Source organism: Bos taurus, chromosome 11 (genome assembly GCF_002263795.3).
Source record: "Bos taurus isolate L1 Dominette 01449 registration number 42190680 breed Hereford chromosome 11, ARS-UCD2.0, whole genome shotgun sequence".
NCBI classification, from domain to species: Eukaryota; Metazoa; Chordata; class Mammalia; order Artiodactyla; family Bovidae; genus Bos; species Bos taurus.
Genome location: NC_037338.1, coordinates 20,150,809 through 20,158,079, shown reverse-complemented (window position 1 = coordinate 20,158,079; position 7,271 = coordinate 20,150,809). Strand labels below are relative to the sequence as shown.

The following is a 7,271-nucleotide window of genomic DNA, read 5'->3' as shown; positions in this document are numbered from 1 at the left end:
CATTGTCTTGCTTCATGTTTTTACTTTTCCCTGTTGTTCTCAACCTCAACAGAGAATGCTTTTCCAAGCAGAACCATTCAACCTACCTAAAATCTTCCCTTCATTTTTGGAAACTGTATCTCCAAATAACTCATCACAAATTATTCAAGCACCCTGAAAGGTGAAGTCCAGAAATACCACAGCAAAGGAAACAAAAGTGGTAGCTGAAGAATATAAATACATCACTGTGGTTTAAAAATAAAACAGAAAAAAAAAAAATAGAAATCAGTATCTCATAAAACAAAAGTGAATGAAGAGTTACTTCAACAATATCAACCTGGACAGCAGCCATTCCCAGTATTCTTCAGTGAGGTTTATTTTTAAATATTTTAACATGTGTATTAAATCAGAATTATTAAATTTCTAGAAGACAGAATCCCTTTCTCTGAGATACTCCTTAAATGGCAATAGCTGATCTGTTTATGAGTCTGTCTCCATAATAGCTAATATCGCTCTGTTGAGCCTTTTGTTGAGGACAAGAATGAAATATGTTCCTGATTTTTATATGCCTCTGACATTGCTAGATCATGTGATTTGGGGATTCTGGCTCACATGGTATCAATTTTTTTTTTTTTTAATTACTGCCTTCTCAACAAATGGTTCCTCAGTGTTTATTGACAAGCACGGCCGTATTAAAATCTAGATCATGAATAAATGATGTCAAATGAAATTAGGCAAAGCAGAACAGGAGAGGCAGGAAGGTAATGAATCAAGTGTTGGAACTTTAACGCCCAAGATGTAATCCTGGTCAGGTGAGTATACCAATATTAGCCCTGCTGGGACCTGCTGGTATCTGACAGGTACCCCCTGCCCCTGGCTGCCCAGACTTGCCTTGTCACTTGGATCTCTCCCCCTCCACCTCCACAGCAAGGACCAGAGCAGGACTGCCACAGGTTTGTGTCAAAAATGGTAGAAATGTCTGGTTTTGTGATGAATCATCATAATTGAGAAATAGGTTCTTCAGATTTTTATCTTAAATAATGCTTGAAATAGATTTAATCATCAGAGGATTGGGTGATAAGTGAACATTTTTAAGATTTTAAAAGGAATGTCGGTGTAGTTTTAAGAGTATCAGAGGCTGTTCATGCTTATGCAATACTATCTATTTTCACTTAAATCTTTTCATACTGGTCTCCCTGTAACATGTTTGCATTCCCCCAATGTGTTCTTTCCTGGACCATGATGCTGGGAAAGACTGAGGGCAGGAAGAGAAGGGGACGACAGAGAATGAGATGGTTGGATGGCATCACCAGTTCAACGGACATGAGTTTGAGCAAACTCCGGGAGACAGTGAAGGACAGGTAAGCCTGGTGTGCTGCAATCCATGGGGTTGCATACAGTCGGACATGTCTGAGCGACTGAATAACAATGTATTCTACTCTGAAGTCAGAATTATTGTTTCAAAATGCAAATGTGAGACCTTCCCTGGTGCTCCAGTGACTAAGATTCTGTGCTCCCAAAGCAGGGGGCCTGAGTTTGATCTCTGATTGGGGGAACTAGATCCCACATACTGCAACAAAGAGCTCACATGCCACCACTAAAGATCCCACACACCTCAGAGATGGAAGTTCCTGTGTGTTGCAAATAAGACTTGATGCAGCCAAATAAATAAATAAAATAAATATTTTAAAAAATGCAAAACTGATCAGACCATCCCTTCCACCCCATGTCTCTCTCTCTCACACACACACACACGCACACACACACTGTTTACTGTTCACCTAGTTATCTCCGCCTCCTCTTCATCTCTCTGACCTCAGTTTATATCAACACTTCCTCCAAGAAGCCTTCTGTGATCCCCTAAACTGGGTTAGAATTCCAGACACACGCTCACATTGCCGGGTGGTCCACAGTGTCTGGCATAGAGGAGGCATGTGAGAAATATTTTAGCACTAGTGAGTTAGCAAACAAACTTCTTCATTGATGCCAATTTATCACAAGCAAGTCAGACAGAGGGCTGTGGCTTTGAGCCCTGTGAGTGAGTGGGGGAAATGTGGAAGAGTGATGATTTCCCTGAGGTGGCAGTGAAAGAATGTTAGAGGAATTCAAAGGTAGAGTTGGATTGGTGTAGAGGTTATCTGAGGTGAAAGTCACTCCCTGAACTTGGAATGACCCAGGAAAACATTGAAGGGGGGAGGTGGGGGCGGGGGAAGGTGTCTTTGGCTGTTATCAGCTTACGAGTTTGCTTAGAAAAAGCAAAGCAATCAAGGGAAGGGAAGGGGAAGCAGAAGCAACTGACATTTGATAAGTTTTTTCATGTATTTCAATCTTGCTCCCAAAGATTTTAAAGAGCACTTACAAAGATGTATGCAATACAGTTAATAAAATGTAACTTAAATAAATGATAAAGAGGAGGAAAACAATTTATATGTATGAGATTTCCAAAGAATCTCTGCAGTAAAGTTATAAAGCCATAACCACTTCAGTCATTACCTTAATTTGGAAATATGGAAAATATTTCATTGACTTCTAAAGGAGCTGCCTGCAAAGAGTGTGGGAGTCCATATTCATAGATACCATTTATGTGAATATGGTAAGTGTGTTTGAATGTGTTTTAAAAGTATGGAAATGATGTGGAAGGAACACATCAAATACAGCTGTGGATACCTCTGGCAAGAGAGATGGCATGAGAACTGGGATGTGGAAAGATTTTAATTTTTAATTTTTGCCTTATATATAACCGAAATTTGTGCAGTTAGCTTACATCCAGGAGTGGCATTTGTAATTTGAAATAATAATGATGATGATGATAAAGCCTCTACAAAGAAGATGATATTATTTAACACTAGAATTTGAGAAATATTCCGTTATATATGTACTTAGTCATTCACTGAGATCAATTAACAACAACATTCAAGGACTTCCCTGGGGGTTCAGTGGCTAAAACTCTGAGCTCCCAATGCAGGAGGCTTGGGTTCGATCTCTTGTCAGGGAACTAGATCCCACATGCTGCAACTAAAAAGTCTTTCCACTACAACTAACTGGTTTAAAAACAACAACATTCACAGCACTGCTCAGTGTTCAGAATGTTTACGTCTATTATTGTAGGCCATCTTCCCAACAGTCCTCTGAAGCAGGCAGGGCCAGACGAGGTACCCACGTTATCATCCCCACTTTACAAAACGAAGAAGCAGAGGCAGGAGCAGAACGAGGCACCCGGTTCTGGCCATGAGATGGAAAGAAGCAGAGTTTGCAAAGGAACCCAGAACTTCCAACTCTTTCCTTTTGTCCTTGCTTCACAGTGTGACTGGAAGTCTTAGCATTTCTAAGCTGAAATAAAGAAAAATCTTTTGACTGCTGCATTTGATGGCTCATAAAACTGTTTCATTGTAAATACTGTCCTATAACTTCTGAATTATGCGACGTAAATGGTTTGAGCGTTTCTCATTATTGCAGAAGAGGAAGATTTACTGCTTTCATTTAAAGTCTGAGCACTCTCTAAAGAAAAGTTGCAGTAGCCAAATGTCTTTATTACACTATTACCCTCAGAGCTCATGTCTTGGAAAAGCTTCCTGGGTGCAGACAACAGTGTTCAGAGGAGGGCGTTTCTTGATTCAGAGACTTAAGGTGACAAAGCATATAGCATATAGCCTTACTGATGATAACCCCAATAAATCATATTTCAGCTTAGTTGCCTCCTTAGCAGTCTCTGACAGCTCTGTTTACCTTCAAGACAGACACGTGCCTCGCTGGCAGCATTTCATGTGTTTCCTGGTGCCTTAGTCAGTCAAGACACTGAACAGCCTTTGTCCTCCCTGGCGTAGCTTGCTTGCAAAAGGACTGCAACCATTGCCCCATCCCTGTGCCTGCACACCGCCACGTCCATGTAGAGCTGGGATCTATTTTCCCTCCCTTTGAGCTAGGCTGGACTGTGACTTGCTTTGATCAATAGAATGTGATGGAAGTGACACCTTGCCAGTTCCAAGCCTCGTCCTCAGGAGCTGGCAGTTCTATCTTTGCCTTCTTGGGTCCAGCCACTATTTAAGACTAGTATTGAATGATTGAGGCCCCTGGAGGATGACAGGCCATCTTGGGTGGAGCTCTCACTGAATGCAGCCTTCTCAGTGGCCCCAGGCAACATCATATGTAGCAGAAGGACCACCTGACTGAGCCCAGTCAACCCACAAGATAAAGAGAAACAACCACGGATTGTTGTTCCAATAAGTGAGTTTTGAGGTCATTTGTTACAGAGCAAAAGAGAATTAAAACATGAAACATTCTCTCTTTTCACTGCCCTGCCTTCCCCTGACCAACTTAGTACATCCCTGACCATCTCTTATGCTCCTTTTCTCTACCATCATTTCTATCTGAGGAAAAAGAAGCATTCTTCTCAAGTCCTCACTCTGAGCTGGGCACTGTGTGAGCCTTTGGCAACAGGGAAATGGCTAAGCATAGACCTCTCTTCATGTGACTCTTACATCAGTGGTGGAGATGTGGAAAAAAAAAAAAAAAAATAACCCTCCTAACTCACACCTGCCCCTCCCAGCCTGTGACCCCACAATTTCCTCAGGGTTAACTCTTGAGTCTCCAAGGCTCAAACAAGTGGGCAGTACAGAGAGTAGCCAAGTATTTTAAGCTCATTCAAAAATGTTACAGTTTCTCTCTATTAAACAATTATAAGGATATCTGTTATTAGGAAACTAATATACAAAAATTAAATTTTACAAGACAGATAAAGGGATAATTATTCACTTCATAAAATTTGACCTTTCATTTACAGATAAATTCCTTTAAATTACCTGTTGCCTAATTTATGACACTGGGTGGTACAGGGAACGAATTTTCAACTGGAAAACAGGAAACCCGAACACAAACACTAATTCCATTCCTAAGGGATTATCATTTAGGTAAATCATTTAACTCTTCTATCTCTTTATTTTAAAATATCAAGAATTTTGACTCAATGATCTCTAAAACGCTTTCTAGTCCAAAAGTCTCTGATTATGAGGAGGCTTAAAGAAATGGGGCTTACCTGGTGGCTCAGATGGTAAAGCATCTGCCTGTAATGCAGGAGACACAGGTTTGACCCCTGGGTTGGAAAGATTCCCTGGAGAAGGGAATGGCTACCCACTCCAGTATTCTTGCCTGGAGAATTCCATGGACAGTTGAGTTTGGCAAGCTACAGTCCATGGGGTAGCAAAGAGTCAGACACGATTGAGCTGCTAAAACACACACACACACACACGTTTAAAGAAATGGGACCAGGTTCGATGCAGGATACAGGAAGCTTGGGGCTGGTGCACTGGGATGACCCAGAGGGATGGTATGGGGAGGGAGGTGGGATGGGGGTTCAGGATGGGAACATGTGTACACCCATGGCGGATTCATGTTGATGTATGGCAAAACCAATACAATATTGTAAAGTAAAAAAATAATAATAAAAAAAGAAGAAGCTCATGGGACAGAAAAAAAAAATGTGAGTGAGAGAGGTAGAAAGTATTACCATAAAATATTAGGCTCCTTGGACAAATTGAAGCTAAACTGCAATATAAGGCATCCCTGGGATAAACCGAAGCCAGGGAAAAGCAGGACAATATCTTCTGAGGCCACTCCCCCTGTGATTCACTCTTTCACTCCAAAAAGAAGCAGAGACAGAAAATGAAGATTTGAAGAGCAGTCTTGAGACTGAGAGAGGAGGGAGGCTGGCTCCAAGCAGCAGAAGACCCAGAAGCAGGCAGAACTGCCTGCCATTAAGCAGAACTGCCTGCCATTAAGCATATCATCATATGGGACTTCTTAACCACTGGGTTAAGATTCTGAGCTTCCAATGTGGGAGCCATGGGTTCAATTCCTGATAAGGGAACTAAGATCCAATCTGTGGCAGCACCAAAAAAAAATAAAAAATAAAAAAACCTGGTTTCAAAATTAATGCTGGATGAATCACCACATCATAGTGTTGACATGAGAGCAGACAAATACTTGGTTGTCTCTTACACGGCAGACTTCGATCAGTGTCATCTTACCCAGAAACTGTTTGTTTCTTAAGTGGTCACGCCAAACTCAGTAACCACACCACCACTACCACCCCCACACTCTCCCAGCCTCATCTGCTTGGTTTGTATTAACTATATGTGTATGTTTGCATCTTTCTTCAGTAAATATTTTCCTGGAAGTCAGAGATTGAATTTTTCACTTTTTTTTTTTTTTTACATTTTCTTCTGTAGATCTAGCAAAGTGACAGGAACATATTAGGTGCTGAATAAATATTTGATGCACGAAAATAATTTCCACTAAAAATGAATTTGCCAAGTCCCAATGGCCTTCATGCCTGTAGGCCTTCATTTGTTCAACAACAGAACATCTACTAAATATTTATATCCTACTTATCTAGCATCCTTGACCTCTCTGTTATTTAGATATGCCGAAACTTCTTGAAATGTCTAAAATTCAGTTTCACTCAGAAGCATTGTCTCATGTGAATCACAGTGTCTGATGCAAAATAACTGGGAGAGGAGATCTGAGAAGAAGCAAAAGTATGATAGCCCAGGTTCCCATGAATTTACAATCTGATCTGACTAAACACATCTGCAATATTTGACAATACATAATTTTAAAAAACCTTTCAACAAATGTAAATTAATAAAACATAATCTAAATAACTACATGTCTAGAGAACTTGGAGAGAAAAAATATTAGAACTAGGTGAATTTAATGAGAACCACATGTAGAAAGTAAGGTTTGTCTTTAATATAAAGACTCAGTGAACATGAATGGCTTAAAAAAATACTATTTCAGATTAAATGAATGATATGAGCAAAAGCAAGAAGACAAAAGGCCTATTGAGAAAACAGCAACCCCATTTCCTTGCTGGAACTATGGGATCTGAACTAGGATGCGGGAATTGATGCTCAGCATGCTAGTCCTGCAGAAAAGTCTATGAAGCTGAAATCATCTTTAGAGCCAACTGTGCAGAGAGCCTCCAAATCAATTCCTTCCTCCCTTCTTTCCCTGGGGTGAGGGTGGAAATGGCTATATCTCCTATTATGAAGCAAAGACTATTCCCCTATCCCTTGAAATCCAGAATAGCCTTGTCACCTGCTTTGACCAACAGAATCTGATGGAAGTGACACTGGGCTACTTCCACCAGAGGCCTGGATGCTCCTTTTTTTTTTTTTTTTTTTCCTTCTCAGAACTGTGTCATAAAGAAACTCAGTCTTCATCATTGAATGAAGGAAGTTCACATGGAGAGAGATCTGGAAAACAAAACACCGTCTTGGAAGGACTGTCCAACC

At 40.6% G+C, this 7,271-nt stretch overlaps 1 long non-coding RNA gene across 1 annotated transcript; it reads left to right on the top strand.

Moving 5' to 3' along the window:
* The first annotated feature begins 1,230 nt into the window (after positions 1 to 1,230).
* Positions 1,231 to 3,341, top strand: LOC132346508 (uncharacterized). Its single transcript, XR_009496331.1, has 2 exons — positions 1,231 to 1,340; positions 3,088 to 3,341. It is a non-coding gene; the product is annotated as an uncharacterized lncRNA (long non-coding RNA).
* The last annotated feature ends 3,930 nt before the right edge of the window (positions 3,342 to 7,271 follow it).